We start from the raw sequence: 15,921 nt of genomic DNA, 5'->3' as shown, positions 1-15,921 counted from the left end.
ATTATATAGTAGAATTAAGAGAAAATATCTCTTACACTTCTATCCTATCACTGAGGATCTTAGCTGCAACATCTTGCTTTCTATGGTGCTGATTATAAACACATTTCTATCTTGAGCATCATTCATGACTGCCATTAGGAGGTGTCTCAGTTTTCGGGACATACTTTTAGAAGACATTTTTGTCCTCTCTGCAACAGAAATCCTTTTGGAATGTTTGTTCAGTCAGCCTATTTGCAGAATTGTTCAAACTAACACTAATTTTACTGCAGCAACTGAAACAAATGTTTCCATTCTGAAAATGTCCGTTGGAAAAATAAAGATTTGCAATTCAAATTGAATGGGGAGATAGTTAGATTGTGGTAAGTGAAGTGGATGTTTATACTTATGTTTTTCAAGAAACATCATCTAAAATATCCATTATCAAATGTTTCTTAGAAGGATATAGTAGGTTCTGGATTAGTCTTTATGCATTTTGATAGCATAGCTATCCTAATTCTCCATTCTCAATAAACAAGTGTTTATTAAGATGGATTTATCATTTCAGCAACTGCAAATAAAGTATATAGAACCATAACACATCCCTCCACATCAAATTAAGCACCCAACACAGCTTTACACAACCCAGGGAAAAAAATTTTATACCTTCCCCTAAAGGGAGTTTATTGTTCTTTAAAAGATTGTTACAGAAATAAAATCTGATCTCAATTTAGTGCATATTTACAAAATACAGATTTTAACCGCACAAGTTTGGAGCTCAAGGTTTATAGGGGTTAGTATTACCTATTTGTATTAAATCAGTGCTTATCAATGTCATTCTGATTTCTTTCTGGTCAATTCTGCTGACTTTTAGAGCATTAATTTAAAAAATAAAGAACAGATTTATCCAACTGATTAAATATCAAGCGGTGTGATGTAAGACAAATATTTTTAAAGGTAAAAATGAAATGTGGGTGGATTCTTAAAACAAGGGCTGTTAGCTTATTGCATGTTTTTTGACTGTCATTAGGTGCAAGAGCACAGACCAAACCTCAGTGCCTCATCTTGTTGACCTTATCTAACTTCCACAACTGTGAACCTGGAAAAGACTTTCCAGAGACCATTTGATTTAGTTCCCTGCCTCCACGAAGGTGAGAACCCAAACAGTCCAGACCATTGGCCCATGTTCCTCTTGAACATCTCCAGGCATAGAGACTTAAATCCTTCTTGATAAAAAGAAACTTGTTTTGGTATCAACAGCAATAGTAACAACATGAGTTACTTATGAGTCCCCATTAAGCAGAGTTTACAGATACAGCATCTCCTCTGTAATTCTCACAAAAGCTTTTCAAGTTAGTTATTTATTAGGTCTATTTTATAGACAGAGAAACCGAGACCAAAGAGAGGTATTGTAGTTTACCCAGTGTCCCATTTCTGGTAGTACTTGATCCAGGCTATTCACACTCAAGTTGTTTCACTTTTCCTTTAATAAATGTAGGAGCTGCACATCTTTATCTACAAAAAGGGAAGAAAAGAAATCACGAAACGTAAGTCTAAACTTACGTTTCATTTTAAGTTTTCTTGGACAATACAAATTGAGATAGTCACACTAGATGCCTCTTATTAAGACTATCCCATATTCAACGATTCAGAACTCCAAAAGGTGGAGTAAATTGACTACAAATTCCCAAGACTTCTTTGTTATCAATATTTCGCCCTATAATTTAGCGCGCGCACCCCCACCCCCCGAGAAGATTTCAAAAGATTTCAAAGTCTGGAAACTGATTATAAAGCCCAAAGAAAGACCTGGAACTGCATTCCTACAAGGCTAGCGTGTGTGTGTGTGTGTGTGTGTGTGTGTGTGTGTGTGTGTGTGTATGTATGTGGTGTACTAAGGAAAAGAATAGCTGAATCATGTCTAAAAGCGAATTCTCCCAATTAAAAATCTGTAATAAAAAATGGCATTCCATCTTCCTTTTAACCTCATCAGTTCTTTCCCCCAAGCCAAGCCAATCTCCTCATCCCCACTTATTTTTTTTTACCAACTGGGACATGGATCTGAAGACAGAAAGCAGAAGGAGCTACCGCCTGGTTTGGACTCCCGCTTTCTGCCAAGTCCTTGGGGGCCGGGAATCTACGAGTTCCAACCGGTCCCCTCTGTGGTCGGGGAGAGCCGGGAGAGCGCCGGATGCTGGTAAGAGCTGGGCGGGAACGTGAGCAAGAGCCAATTTGTGAGGGGCCAGAACAAGTCAGAAGACGATTCAGGAAATGGAAGCCGAGAACCTTTTCCCAAGGTTATAGAGGAGTGAGGAGAGCGGGAAGGAGTGCCTCCAGGGCAAGGACGTCCGTGCGACCCCCGGTGCGCCGTCGCACCGGTTGCGGCCTCCCAGCCGCCAAGTGAAAAGCTGCATGGCTCAGGGCCCGGCCCCCGCTCGAGCCCTGCGCATGCGCCGTAGTACTCCCTCGGCTCCCGGCCCCCTCCCTTCCCTCTTCCCGGCGGGTCTGGGGCGGCGGCGGCGGCGGCGCGGTGACGTCAGGGCGTTGGGGCAGCTCCTGTGACAGACGGAGCTGGAGCGGCGGGGCGGCGGCGGAGTCGGGTGGCCGAGATAGCGAGTGAGCGAGCGAACGAGCAGCGACCCGGGGGTCTAGGGAGTGAGAAAGAGAAGGAGGGGAGCGCTTGGGCGCGAGCGAGAGAAACCGCGAGCGCTGGGCTTGGGCTCGAGCCCCGGAACGGCTGAGGAGCCCGCCTGTTTCCCTCCCCTCCCCCTCCCCGGGACCGGGCCCAGCGCGCCATCCTCCCCCTCCCTCCTTCCCTCCCTCCCTCCTTCCTCCCTTCCCTCTCCCTCCCCCCCCCCCCCGCCGGTGGATGGGAGTGAAGGACGGAAGAGGCCCTGCGGAAGCGGCGGTGCAGCGCTCCGGTAAGGCGGCGAGGGTCTGCGCGCCCTCCCCTCTGTCTTTTCCACCGTGCTGGGTCGGCTGCGGGCTGGGCCCAGCGGCCTGACGATGTGGCTGCGCCGGTCCCCTCCCTCCCATTCTCCCCTCCCCCTGCCGCCGCCTCCTCCTTCTTCTTCTCTCCTCGCTCTCAAAATGGCGGCCGCGACGGCCGTTGAGTGAGAGACACGGGAGGAGGGGGAGACAGGCCGGGGAGGGCGCTGCCCTCACTCCCCTTCTTCCCGGCCTGGGTCCAGGGGGTGCTGGGGCCGCCGCGACTCCACCCGCGGCTCTCCCGGAGAAGGGATCACTCTCCTCCCCTGGTGACTTAGCAAGAAAAGTATTCTTGGGTAGGAAGGGCGTGGGGAGCAGGTCGCCTTCTGATCTTGGAGAAAGGGTTCGGCCCTCCTTCCCTCTCCAGTCGCGGAAGGCGAGCTCCGCAGTCCCCCACCCCCACCCGCGCGGTTGGTGGCTCGGGGACCGGGCTCAGCCCCGCGCCGCCTCGGCACCCACAAGGGCCTTCCAGTCTTCCGCACCCCACCTGTCCTTAGGATGGGGTTGACCTGAGGAGGATAGCCAGTCCCCTTACTGTCCCCCACTTCTCGGTGGGCCATTCTTGACCCCCACTAAGGAGGAGTGGCCTGATCCACCGAACAATCTGCAGCATCCACCTACCAAATCAGGCAGGATTTTTTTTGCCACCGACTCCTCAAACGGGAGTTGCCTTTTGACGTTGTAACACTGGGCTTCGAGGTCCTCAGCCGTTCTCCTTCATCTGATTTAATCTTCCCATTCCTTTAAGAAAGGCAATACTTATATATTTACTTTCTTTAGCCTTCCAGGTGAGAAAATGCCTTCGGGGTGGTAGGGAAATTTTAACTGTTAGGTACCTCCCTAAACATAAGAGTGGAGAAGAGAGCTTTTTAATATCTGAGGTAGGAGAGAGCAAGGTGCCTTCCCTTTATTTGTTACTTTGCCTTTCTTCAGTGACTTAGCAAGAAACTCCTTTGGAGGAGGCAGGAAATTTTCTTTGGGGTAGGGGGTTTTGCACCCAGTTTATATCATTCCTTTGGTTAAGAAATCTTGCTTTTAAAGAGAAGGACCAGATTTGTGGTCTTGTTCTCAATGGGCGGTGTCATGCCAAGCCCCCCCCCTTCCCTTAAGAAGCATCGGAGACAGAATAAAGATACTGTTATTTCAACCTCTGCTTTAAGTACACAATCCTTGAGATTCATAACATTTTAAAGGCTAAGCAAAAAATTTTCCATTTTTGGTTTATTCTGTTCTCGTTGTGTGGTGGGTTGTTTGTGTGAATTTCATTTTGAGGCTAGGGTGGAGACAGTGCTTGGGGCCTTTCAAACCAGTAATAATGTCATGCCTCCCCTTTTGCCACTAGTGTTTGCTTAAAAATTTTTTGCTGCAGCAGGGCTTGACTGCTGCAGGGTCCAATCTCTTATCAGGAAAATTTCTTGCTTGGTTATGTAGGTAGTGATAGTGTTGGACATACATTAGAAACTTATACTTAACCTTTATTTTAAAAATTCTGGTATGCTTCTAAGGCATTAGCTAGCTTTTAGACCATAATGGGCGTCTTTTAGGACAGTTTTGCAAAATAATTGGCAGTTGCAAATGGCAGTTTATATTAAAGCAGAAGCGTAATCTGCATTTAGGGTGATTTATTCTTTCATGTTCTGTTATAAATATCATTGTTGGGATTGTTAAGAAGGGAGGATCTCCTAAAACAAATTTAAAGCTGGTAGACTTATTTTTTAAATCATAGGAAGGAACCTGATTTTCACGTAAAATATTTCTGCATATGTTGACTTTAATGGAGCAGACCCTATGTTTGTAACTCCCCCCACCTCCTTTTTTAAAAATTGGCTAATGTTTGTGGATGCTGTGAACAGCCATTGAGCGGTGGAGGCTGGGTGGAGTAGGGGAGCAGAAGCTGTGAAATGCTAGATTGCCCTTTCATAGCATTTTCCTCTCGCTTATGTTTTGTAAGATTATTCAATACTAATTGTTGCCAGAACAAAGACATTTCTAGGTAGTAAGTCTTAAAATCTCATATTTTTGGTTTCCACCTTTTTTGCAAGGTGGAATGATTCTGATAAAAAGCGATGACCCTGCTGTAAAGCAGACATTTATTGTCTGGAGACTACGTACATACGTGTACACACACACACACACACACACACACCCTTGCTAATGTTTTTATTGTTTTAATCAAATATGTGTAAATTGATGAATGCCAAGAGTATTTGGATAGAAATAGTAATAGTAATTCTGCAAAAATTTGAAGAAGGCTACAGATGTTTTGTTTTAGTTTGCCTTAAAACAGTAAATCTATTTATGATTTTTAAATAATGAACATCAAAATGGATAAGAATTTGTACTATAGGCTCTTTAGATCTCTTCTCTTGTGTTGCCCCTTGAAAGGGGCTTTAATGGTAAGGTACTACCGTAAGAGAGGATAGGTCATTTTGATATCAGGTGTTCATGTGAACATATATCTTCAAAGGAATTTCAAGCTTGTGTGGCAGTTGATTTTGATAAGCCTTTATGAGCGTCAGTGTATGATATATTTTTACATTTTTTGTTATTTTTGATGTGATTGGAAAGTAGAAGGGCTCATATATGGTGAAGATTGAGTAAGGATAGGAATGATAATTATGTGTCTGACATATCCCCATCCTTACCATTTTTAGCTGTAAAACTGCACTAAGAGTGGTGATTTTCAGATTATTAGTTCATCAGGAGCTTAAGATAACTTGGCTTAAGTAAGAGTGCTTTAGCTCTAAATGAATGTGCTTGTTTCTGATACATGTGGCAGAATCTTTCACTTAATTTGGAGACCAATTTTTTAAATCTTCATAATCTCATATTTACCAAGCATTTTATGAGATTGGGATGGAATTCATTTTTTAGTAGAGTTACCTGATTTATATATATTTTTTCCTATAAAAAATCTGGTGTAAAGAGATTTGGAGATAACTTCTGGGAGGAAAAAAATCAGTGTCTCATGATTTTTGGTTTTCTACCTGAAACATCCATGTTTTGTAGTCTATATTCTACAAAAAAACAAAAAAACAATGTAAATGTAAATGTTTCCTGCTTAGTTACATACTAAATAATAGGTGATATATATTTATAAATGACTTCCTTATGGCTTGTACTTGAGGTATCCAGGAAAAATAATGGACCTTAATTTTTGTTTATATGTGGATATTCACAACTTGTCTCTTAATAAATAAACCATAGAAGCTATAGAAGTTGTCAGTGTTAGGTTGGAGATGTCTTAAAAACAAACTCAAAGCGAAATTCAGGGCAATGGAAGTCAGTTTTCCTGTTCTTTCCATTGAGTTCTAAAGCAATGAGTCATGCAGTCTTCTGCCAAAGAATTGGCTTTAAACTGAGCTGGCCATATCTGCTTGTGGTCCTAAGAGAGATTTTTTACTTGCCTCTAAGTATACCTTTTTCCCTGTTGAGAAAAGAATTTCATTATGATAGGTAACCTGTTTTTATGTGCTTTGGGAAGACAGAAATAGGTAAGTTTGAAATGGAAATTCTTTGCCACTGTTCTTATGTCTTCTACAATACAACTGTAATTGTTTTTTACTGATGAAGTTGCTTTACTTAAAATAAAACTAATGGTGTGCAGTATGAGTTCTGAAAAGAAATTCATTTCTGGTCTCTTCAAGATGCTTAGCTGTAGAGTGAATCCTAGTGGTTAAAGCCAAGCATTTTGAGAAATCTGTACTTCATGATGAAAGAAAGATACTTTATTATGTAAGGCTGATAGTTAACTGCCATGAAGGCTCTTTGGGAAAGCTTTTGTTATTGGGTTGGTATGATACTTTGGCTAATCATTTAAATTGAACCTTAGTTTTAATTTCTGCTATGTATATAATTTTTAACCTTGTACTGGAGTTAGAGGTTTAAATTGGTATTTGTGAAATGCTTTACACTTGTTGGATGTGGGTATCATACTTGCTTATTATTTTGATTTATTGTTTTCTCTTTAAAAGGTGGTGGCTTTTGATTGAAATTTAACTCACTGAGTTAGGACTCATCTGTGCATTTGCCTGGGATATTTCTGAAAAGATATCCTCTAAAGTTATTGTCATTAAACACTTCCTTAGAACTTTGCAAATGTATTGAACTTGGTACTCATTTTCATTTGTTTTGTCAGCTACTTTTTGAGGTAGATTGGTATTTTTATGGCTCGAGAATTGACTTTCATGGAATTTCTTAAGGTCACGTTAGGTGGCTAGAATGTGGTTAATATTATAGCCACTGAACCATTTGAGTATTGCCTTGCATGATCAAACATTCCTTTTTTGTTTGACAGAGGTACTCAACTATTTTTGTCTTTGCTAATTTCTTTTTTAAAATTTGTGGCATTTATTGCATGAATAATTTAAGTCTGCAAAATTAACTTATGGCATTGTATTGTTAATTATATTGTGTGCATGTGGTTTTAGGCATTTGAGTAGGGATTCCCAGAAAGTGTATTTCTGCTTTACAGGTAGTAAACACATACTCATTGAATTTGATCAAATGAAGAGTTATGTGAAAGGAAATAGGCTATCCCAAAGTTCTTTTTAATAATAGTTAACTTCCAGTGATTTCTCAGGAATTAAGATGATGGAGGGAAGAGTGCTTACACTTTTGTACGTCCTGTACAGAGATTGTATGTTATCCCAAAGAACATAGGGTCACACTTCTGACATAGTTGTGTCAGGCCCACAAAAGTGAATTAACCCAAATGGATAAATTACCTATGTATTTTGGTTCTCTTGCTTTGGGGGCTGTATATGTTGACAAGAATTATTGACAGTTAACTGAGGCTATTAAGAAATTTTCTGAGACTGTCTTTTGATAACAGTGGAATTAAGAATCTGGGAAACTTTTAAGGGACGTAATTTTTTAAATCATAGGAAGTCTTATATTTATGGAGATTGCACATTGTTGATAAAATTAATCCTCTTTTAATCTGTGGCGAAGATAGAAGGATATGTTTTATCATATTATTATACATAAGGCATATATTTTGTGTTCATCTTTCTATATTTTATTTTCAAAAATATGCTGACTATCAAAGGAAGGGAAAGTGAAGTTAATGAGTCAGTTATATTGATTATTATTATTATTTGTTTATTTTCTGAGGGTGGGGAAGTCTTCACATTTAACATTGTATCAGAGAAAATAGCTGTTGACTAAAATAAAGAATATTTTGGATTCTGATCTCAGTACCACAGTTTACTAGCTGTGTGCCTTTGCAAGCATCTGTTTCCTTACCTAAAAATGGATGATTATCACGGTACCTGTCATTTTGACTATTGAATAATAAAATCTCTAAATAAATGTTTATTATTGGAGACTTTTTTTAGGAAGAGAATTAATTTAACATGCAGTTTAACTGTATAATTGTGCAGCCATTAATATATATCTTTTCATATGTTTAAGTGTTAAAAACTAGTATTGGAAATTTTTTCCCCTGAAGCATCCATTATGTGTATTTGAAACCAGTGAGGACTTCAAGGATTCTTGGTAAGCAAGGATGGCTACATATATCAGTGTCAAAGTGAAGAATTCATGTTTTTAATGTAAAAATCATATTGCCACCAAACTTTTAAACTGCGAAGTGCAGTTTATATTTGTATTTTTAACAATCAAAAAATTTTGTTCAAAATTTTTAATATTTTAAATTTACATGACCCTAAATTTTTCCTGCCTTCCCCCCAGATATACTTTATTTTTGAATAATTTTAGGTTTGCAGAAAAGGTGTGAATGTCGTGCACAGAGTTCGCAGTATATAGCCTACATTAAGTTTTCTTGCTGTTAATATCGTACATTTCCTTGGTACATTTGTCAAAACTTAAGAAAGTAACTTGGATACATTATTGTTAACTGAAGTCCAGACTTTTTGTATTTCACCAGTTTTTCTTTTAAGATCCTCTTTCTGTTTCAGATCCAATCCAGGGCACTACATTTTGTTTAATTGTCATGTCTCCCCCATCTCCTCAGGTCTGGGACAGTTTCTCAGTCTTTCCTTGTTTTTTTTTTTTTTGTTTTTTTTTGTTTTTTTTTCATAAAGGGGGTTTATTTGGTTACACAGTTACAGTCTCAATGCCATAAAATGTCCAAGGTAACACATCAGCAATCGGGTACCTTCACTGGAGGATGGCCAATGGTTTCTGGAAAACTGTTAGCTGGGAAGGCACATGGTTGGTGTCTACTCAAAGTTCTGGTTTCAAAATGGCTTTCTCCTAGGATGTTACTCTCTACACTGCAGCTCCTTTTCAAAATGTCACTTTTGGTTGCTCTTTGGGCATTTGTCCTTTCTTAGCTTCTTAGGAGCAAAAGTTTGCTTTCAACAGCTGTCTTCAAAGTGTCTCTCAACTGCAGCTTCTATCTCAGCTCCTGGGCATTCTTCAGAGTGTTCCCCTTGGTTGTAGGAAGCTCACTGCTTTTGTCTGAGCTTATATAATGCTCCATTAAACTAATCAAGACACATGCTGAGTGGCTGGGACCATACCTCCATGGAAACTATCCATTCAGAATCATCACCCATAGTTGTGTTGGGTGCATTTCCATTGAAACAAACTAATCCAAACATTCCAACATAATCCCCAATAATATGTCTGCCCACACAAGATTGCATCAAAGATCATGGCTTTTTCTGGGGGACATGATATATACAAACTGGTACATTCCATACCCTGGACCACAGATAAACATGATCTTCTCATATACAAAACACATTCATCCCATCACAATATTACAGAAAATTAAATCATTTCAGTAACAGTAGTTAAGTACAAGATCTTGTCAAAATCAATTACAGCCATGTTTGGTCCTAAGGCATAATTCCCTCTGGCTTGTAGCTGTGAAATTTAGAACAATCTATCTGTTCCAATATACAAAGGAGGGAGTGTCATAGGGTAAACATTCCATTGTCATAAGGAGAAACTGAAAGGAAAACAGGGTTTTAGGAATCAAAGCAATTCCTAAAACCTGCAGGACAAATTTCACTCGATTTCAGGGTCTGAGAGTCATTTATACTTGGGATTAGAGAGACTGGGAGGCTAACATTTCCAAGGGCTTTTGAGGCAGCCCTTTCCTCTCCAAATACTGGGGTGAGTGCTCCAACATATCCACATACTGGGGAGACAACCTTCTCAGCCCCACCCTCCTCAAAACTTGGGGCAGCACCCAGATTCTCTTCCATCTCTGGGACTCATGCTCAACTCCTTTAGAACATTGGCCTGGAGGCCAGGCTCTCCCCGAGTCCCCTGGGAATGTTCTTTGCCCTCTTTGAGGCCTGAGGTGGCAACACCTTTCCTGAACATTGAGGTGGAAGGCCCAGCATTGAACTCCAGGGTAAACACACTTTCCATGCATGTGGGCCATTGTGCTCTCCCAGAGAGTCCTCTTGACTCCAGGCTCAACCTCCATGGCTCTGTCCTTGAAGAAATTTTTCCTTCAATTTGTTTCTTGTCTATCTCCTCCAGTCCCAACTTGTAGTGGCTCTGTCTGTAAAAGGTTCACAAAGATTCTGTTGGCTTTACATGAAGAGCACAGTGGTCAAAGCCATCAGAAAATAGGACTTTCCACAAATCTTTTCTGCTTAACTCCTTCTCCAATCTTGGCTTGTACTCTAATGGCAGCTGAGTTCCATGTTTGGATAAATCCTCATGTTAGGTTGTAGCTTCTGTGGTTCCACCCCTTGGAAGCCTGGAATTTTCCAAGCAATAAGTTTCTGGTTTCTTTGAACCCAATTGTTCAGTTCTAAGTTTATCTCTGTCCTGTCGCATTTTACTATAAGCTGCAAGTGGAAGCAAGGCTACTTCTTTTATATTTTGCTTGGAGATCTCATCAGCGAAATATTCCCAGCCATTGCTTTCAAATTCTGCCTTCCATCCAACACCAAGACGATTTTGCCAAATTCTCTGCCACTTTAAAACACGGATCACCTTCCTTCCAGTTTGCAACAACACATTCATCATTTCTCCTCAAGGCCTCATCAAAAGGATCTTTAGAGTCCATATTTCCACAAACAGTCTCTTCAAAGCACTTTAGGCCTTTTCTATCAATCTCCTCACAATTCTTCCAGAATCTGCCTCTTATCCATTTAAAAAGCCTTTCCAGCATGTTTGGTATTTGCAAACTCAGCAGCAAAAGCACCCCACTTCTCTGGTACAAAAATCTCTTCTAGTTTGCTAATGCTGCCAGATTGCAAAACAGAAGAAATGGACTAGATTTTATAAAGGGGGTTTAGTTGGTTACACAGTTACTGTCATAAGGCTATAAAATATCCAAGGTAGCACATCAAAAATTGGGTACCTTCATGGGAGGATGGCCAATGGTGTCTGGAAAACCTCTGTTCTCTGGGAAGGCACGTGGCTGGCATCTGCTCCAAGTTCTGGTTACAAAATTGCTTTCTCTTGGATTGTTTCTCTCTAGGCTGCAGCTCCTCTTCAAAATGTCACTCTCATTTGCTCTTGGGGCATTTGTCCTCTCTTTGCTTCTTTGGAGCAAGAGTCTGCTTCTAACAGCCATCTTCAAAGTGTCTCTCATCTGCAACTTTTCTCTCAGCCTCTGGGCATTCTTCAGTGTGTCCCTCTTAGCTCTTTCCTTGTTTTTTATAACCTTGACAGTCTTGAGAAATACTGGTCAGTTATTCCGTAGAATGTTCCCCAAACTGGGTCTGTGTGATTTTTTTTATGATTAGACTGGGGTTAAGTGTTTTTCACAGAGGTGAGGTGTCTATCTCATTACATCACATCAAGAGGTACATGTACATGTCAGGGGGTGCTGGTGATGTGAACCTTTACCACTTGGCTAATGTGATGTTTGCCGGTTTTCTCTACTGTAAAGTTATTTTTCTGTTTCCTTACTTTATTCTTTGGAAACAAGTTACTAAATCCAGCCTGGAGGGGTGCGTTAAGCTCCAGTCCTGGAGGGGTAATATTTGGAATTCTTCCATAAAGGAGATCTTTTCTCCCCCATTTATTAAAACAATTTACATCTTTATTTTAATTATCAGAAAATTTTTTTTTAGAATTTTAAATAATATTAATTTAAATACCCCCCAGTTTTTCCTAGTTTACTTTTAAAAATAAAATGTTTTAATATATATAATAGTTTGGAGAACAAAGATCAGAGAAAGTCTTTGGAGAAACTACATTTGAGTATGTTATATATCACTGTAGAAATTTCTCTTGTATAACACTGTTGGCTATCCAGACTGATGTTATGTGGGCTGTAAAAAAGTTAGAAGAGCTCCAACATGGGGCTTATTTAGAAGGCTACTACTGTAATCTAAAAAGCAAAACAGATAGGGTATCTTATTCATCGGCTCTATGCTGATATTTGAATACACCTTGTTCGCCCCCCCCCCCATTTAAGTATTGCAGCAGAAAAAATATTTTGACTGAATAGATTCTTATTTAAAAAACAGAACTTGTAGAGCCATGTCCTGAAAGAGATAATATTTATTCTAGAGTAGGTAAAATTTATAATTTGAGGGCAAGATAATTCTTGAGAATTGCAGTTCTGTTTTATACCTTGCCCTTCCATTGTTAACAGTTCCATAGAGATCCTTTTGTGGGTTTCTACGTTTACTATCCAAAACATATGTATTTTTGTTTCTTTTCTGAAATTTCATCAAGCTTCAACTCAACAAACATTTATTTAGCTATATTATATACCAAGCTTGGGGATTAAATGTTGCTGTCAGCCCCTGCTCTCAAATATCTCAGTGTTTATAAACACTGTTAGCATGCAAGGTAGCATAACAGTGCTTGCTGTAAGCAGAGTATGTGCTTGGTGATATGAGGGCCCTGAGTTTTCAGGGCAGTCTTTTTAAAGATATTGGTTGAACATTTTTGAAGAAAGCTTGAGAGATTGTCTAGGGTTGGGAGGATATCCCAGGTAGAGAACGTAATTTGTACACATTCTCTGAAGTACAAGTTGGTGGGTTAGGGAAGGTCCATGTAGTTCAGTATGGCTGGAATGATGGGTGAATGAGTACATTTTACTGACATGGCCTGTAGACCAGCGTTTCTCAAAGTGTAGTCCATGGACCATCAGAATTACCTGTTAAAATGCAGGTTCCCAGGTCCCGTCTTAGACTTGTGCAATGATTATTACATGGGATTGCATCTGGGAAATCTGCATTTTCAGTAAGCTCCCTAGTTGATTGTTTTTGAGAACCATGCTCCTTTTACCCTTGAAGTGCCAGTGAAATATTTTAAGTTATGGGAAGTGCCATCATAAGATTTGTATTTTAGAAAGGCATCAGTGCTGTGGAAGATGCATAAAGAGTGGGGTGAGTGGAAGCAGATAGACCCACGAGGAGATGAAGTGGCAGTACAGGTTGAGAAGAATGGGTTTGAGAGAGATTCAGAATGAATAAATTTAGTGACCTGTTAGATATGGAGTATGGGGTGGGGGTGGGGTGGGGTGGGGTGAGGAGTGGGAAAGTGAGAAATTTAAATGCTTTTGTTTCTTTTTGTTTTAGGTTGGGCTATTGAGTGTATGTGGGTGTTATGAAGGGATAAGAAATAGGGAGGACCAAGTTTGGGGGAAGTTGTTTTGTTTTGTTAAGTGTTCAGCATTCTTTATTTTGTATTATACATAAACCACACCAGAATGCCTTCTGTTAATTAAAAGGCAACATTTCAGATATAGGGAATTTTAATTAGATTGACACAGTTAAGACCAAAAAGATAAAGTGACACAGCTACCTTCTTTTCAGCACCTGACTTTAAAGAGACTTATGAACACCATTTGAAACCCAGGTGAGTCTTGCTTTGTTCTATGAGACAGTGAAGGGATTTCCCTAGTATTTAAATATATCATAAAAACAGTTATATAAATCTGAATATACAACCAGTCTCCTATAGGTTGTGAGTTGGCATTCACCATCTTTGTGAACAGTTGAACATTACTAATTCAACCTAGCCTCAAGTCCAGTTACATCTTTAGAAGGGGGAAATAGTGATAGCACTTGCCAGACTAGAATTACTATCAGAATTCAAAAAGCTTGATCATATTCATTTAACCATAAGCCAATCTTGTAACTCAGGACTGTCCAACAAAAATATCCTATCAGCCATTCATGCTCCGAATACTGGTGTATGAGCTCAATTTAAATATGGTGCATGTAAAAAAGTCATAAGACATCTCTGTTTTATAGTAGATGATACAGTGGCCAACTATTACTCATTAGTAGCTTTTTTGAGATAAGCTATCAAGTCTGCCCTTTCTGCCTTCTTCTTAATGCCAGCAAAGATAATTTTTATTTCAGGGATGTACTTCTTGGGATTCTTCAAATACTCCATTAAGTGTCTCCTTTTCCCGAGTGATGCCTTTGTTCTCGTTTGGTATCTGTAAGAGAATCCAGGGGCCTAACCTGTTTTCTGCCCAAACAGGTCATGCAGATTTGGTCCAGTCTTGTGCTTGCCTCTCTTTTCCACAGTGTGGCAAGGGCACACTTCTGAACAAAAATCTTATCGCCCATTTTGAATTTGCTCTCTCGGCACACACAATATGAAGGTCTCCACTCAGAAATCGGACGTCCTGCTCTTGGGGAAGTTTTTTTGGGTATTGTTTGTGTGTGCATGTGTCCTTTCTAATGGGATAACCATTAAGTGTATTGGAGACTTGAGTTCTAAACATTTGGTCTTTTGGTCTTTCAGATCCCTAGCCAGTAGAAGATTTTTGTTTATTATTACTTACTAATCTTACGAAACAATGAAAAAAATTCATTCCTTTATCAAAATGTATTCATTGTTCTCTGTGATAGGAACTGGGCTGAGGTACTAAAAAGTGATCAGACAGAAGAGACAGCAGGAGTAGAATCATGAAGGTCACAAAAGGGATAGGGAGCAGGCATGCATTATAAGTGACTCGGTGTTTCTTGAGTGTCAAGTGGGCAGGGGCCAAACACTAATCGAGGACCTTGTAAGCTGTGTTAAAGCATATAGACTTTAGGAAATAAGGAGGCTGCTTAGTGCAGTGGCTAAGAATACAGACTCTAAATCCTAGATACCTAGGTGCACAAACTTCCAAAGGTAATGAGATATGTAGTGGTGAGGATGGACAGAAGGAAAATAATTCATCAAATATTGAGGAGGTAAATTTGCAGGACAAGGTCATTGGTTATAGTGGAAGAAAAAAGAGTCAGGTTGGCTCCCACATAAAGTTACTATTTCTGTCATTTTTAGAGCAAGTATCTTTTAAAGTACTTTGGATCTTAGATGCCCTCTGTGTTGGTGAATTTGATGCTTTGGGGGTTATATTATAATGCTTCCATAATAATGAGAACTAAAGGCCTGAGAGAGTTGTGTTGTGTTATTTTGTGTGTGGTTTTTTATTTTTTTTGTTTTTGGCTTAAAACAGTACAAATTTATTATCTTACAGTTATGGAGGTTAGAAGTCTGAGACGGATTTCACTGGGCTAAAATCAAGGTGTTGGCAGGACTGCATTCCTTCTGGAGGCTCTAGGAGAGAGTCCATTTTCTTGCCTTTTCCTCGTTTCTAGAGACCACCTGTATTCCTTGGCTCATAGCCCCATTACTCCATCTTCAGAGTCAGCAATGACGAGTCTTTCTCACCCCTTATCTCTCTGATATGATACTCCTGCTTCTGTCTTTCACTTTTAAGGACCCTTGTGAATACATTGGGCCCACTCGGATAATCCAGGATAATCTCACCATCTCAAATTCAACTGGCTAGCAACCTTAATTTCATTCAAAGCCTTAATTCCCCTTTGCCATATGACTTAATCACAAATTCCAGGGCATGGGCATTTTCTTTTAGGAGGGCCATTATTAGTGAGGAAATGAATTTTCTCCATTGTGAGCAAGAATTCTATAAAGACTTGTATTCTTTATGATTTCACAAGGACATAACACAAATAAAAATGTGCCAGGTTCTTTGACCTGAGGGGATTCATGTAATATACTGAAAATTCTAAGGAGGTTGAGGAAGGTATTGCTGTC

At 40.0% G+C, this 15,921-nt stretch overlaps 1 protein-coding gene across 1 annotated transcript in view; it reads left to right on the top strand.

Annotated features, from left to right (window-relative positions):
• Nucleotides 1-2,535: 2,535 nt before the first annotated feature.
• Nucleotides 2,536-15,921, top strand: part of PAFAH1B1 (platelet activating factor acetylhydrolase 1b regulatory subunit 1) — a 115,905-nt gene continuing 102,519 nt past the window's right edge. The window contains exon 1 of the mRNA XM_037808219.1: nt 2,536-2,894. The gene's annotated coding sequence lies outside the window, so the exon portion shown is untranslated. The remainder of the gene's footprint in view (nt 2,895-15,921) is intronic.

Source organism: Choloepus didactylus, chromosome 18 (genome assembly GCF_015220235.1).
Source record: "Choloepus didactylus isolate mChoDid1 chromosome 18, mChoDid1.pri, whole genome shotgun sequence".
Taxonomy (NCBI): domain Eukaryota; kingdom Metazoa; phylum Chordata; class Mammalia; order Pilosa; family Megalonychidae; genus Choloepus; species Choloepus didactylus.
Note: the sequence above shows the minus strand (reverse complement) of the source record. Positions and strands in the feature narration are given on the sequence as shown.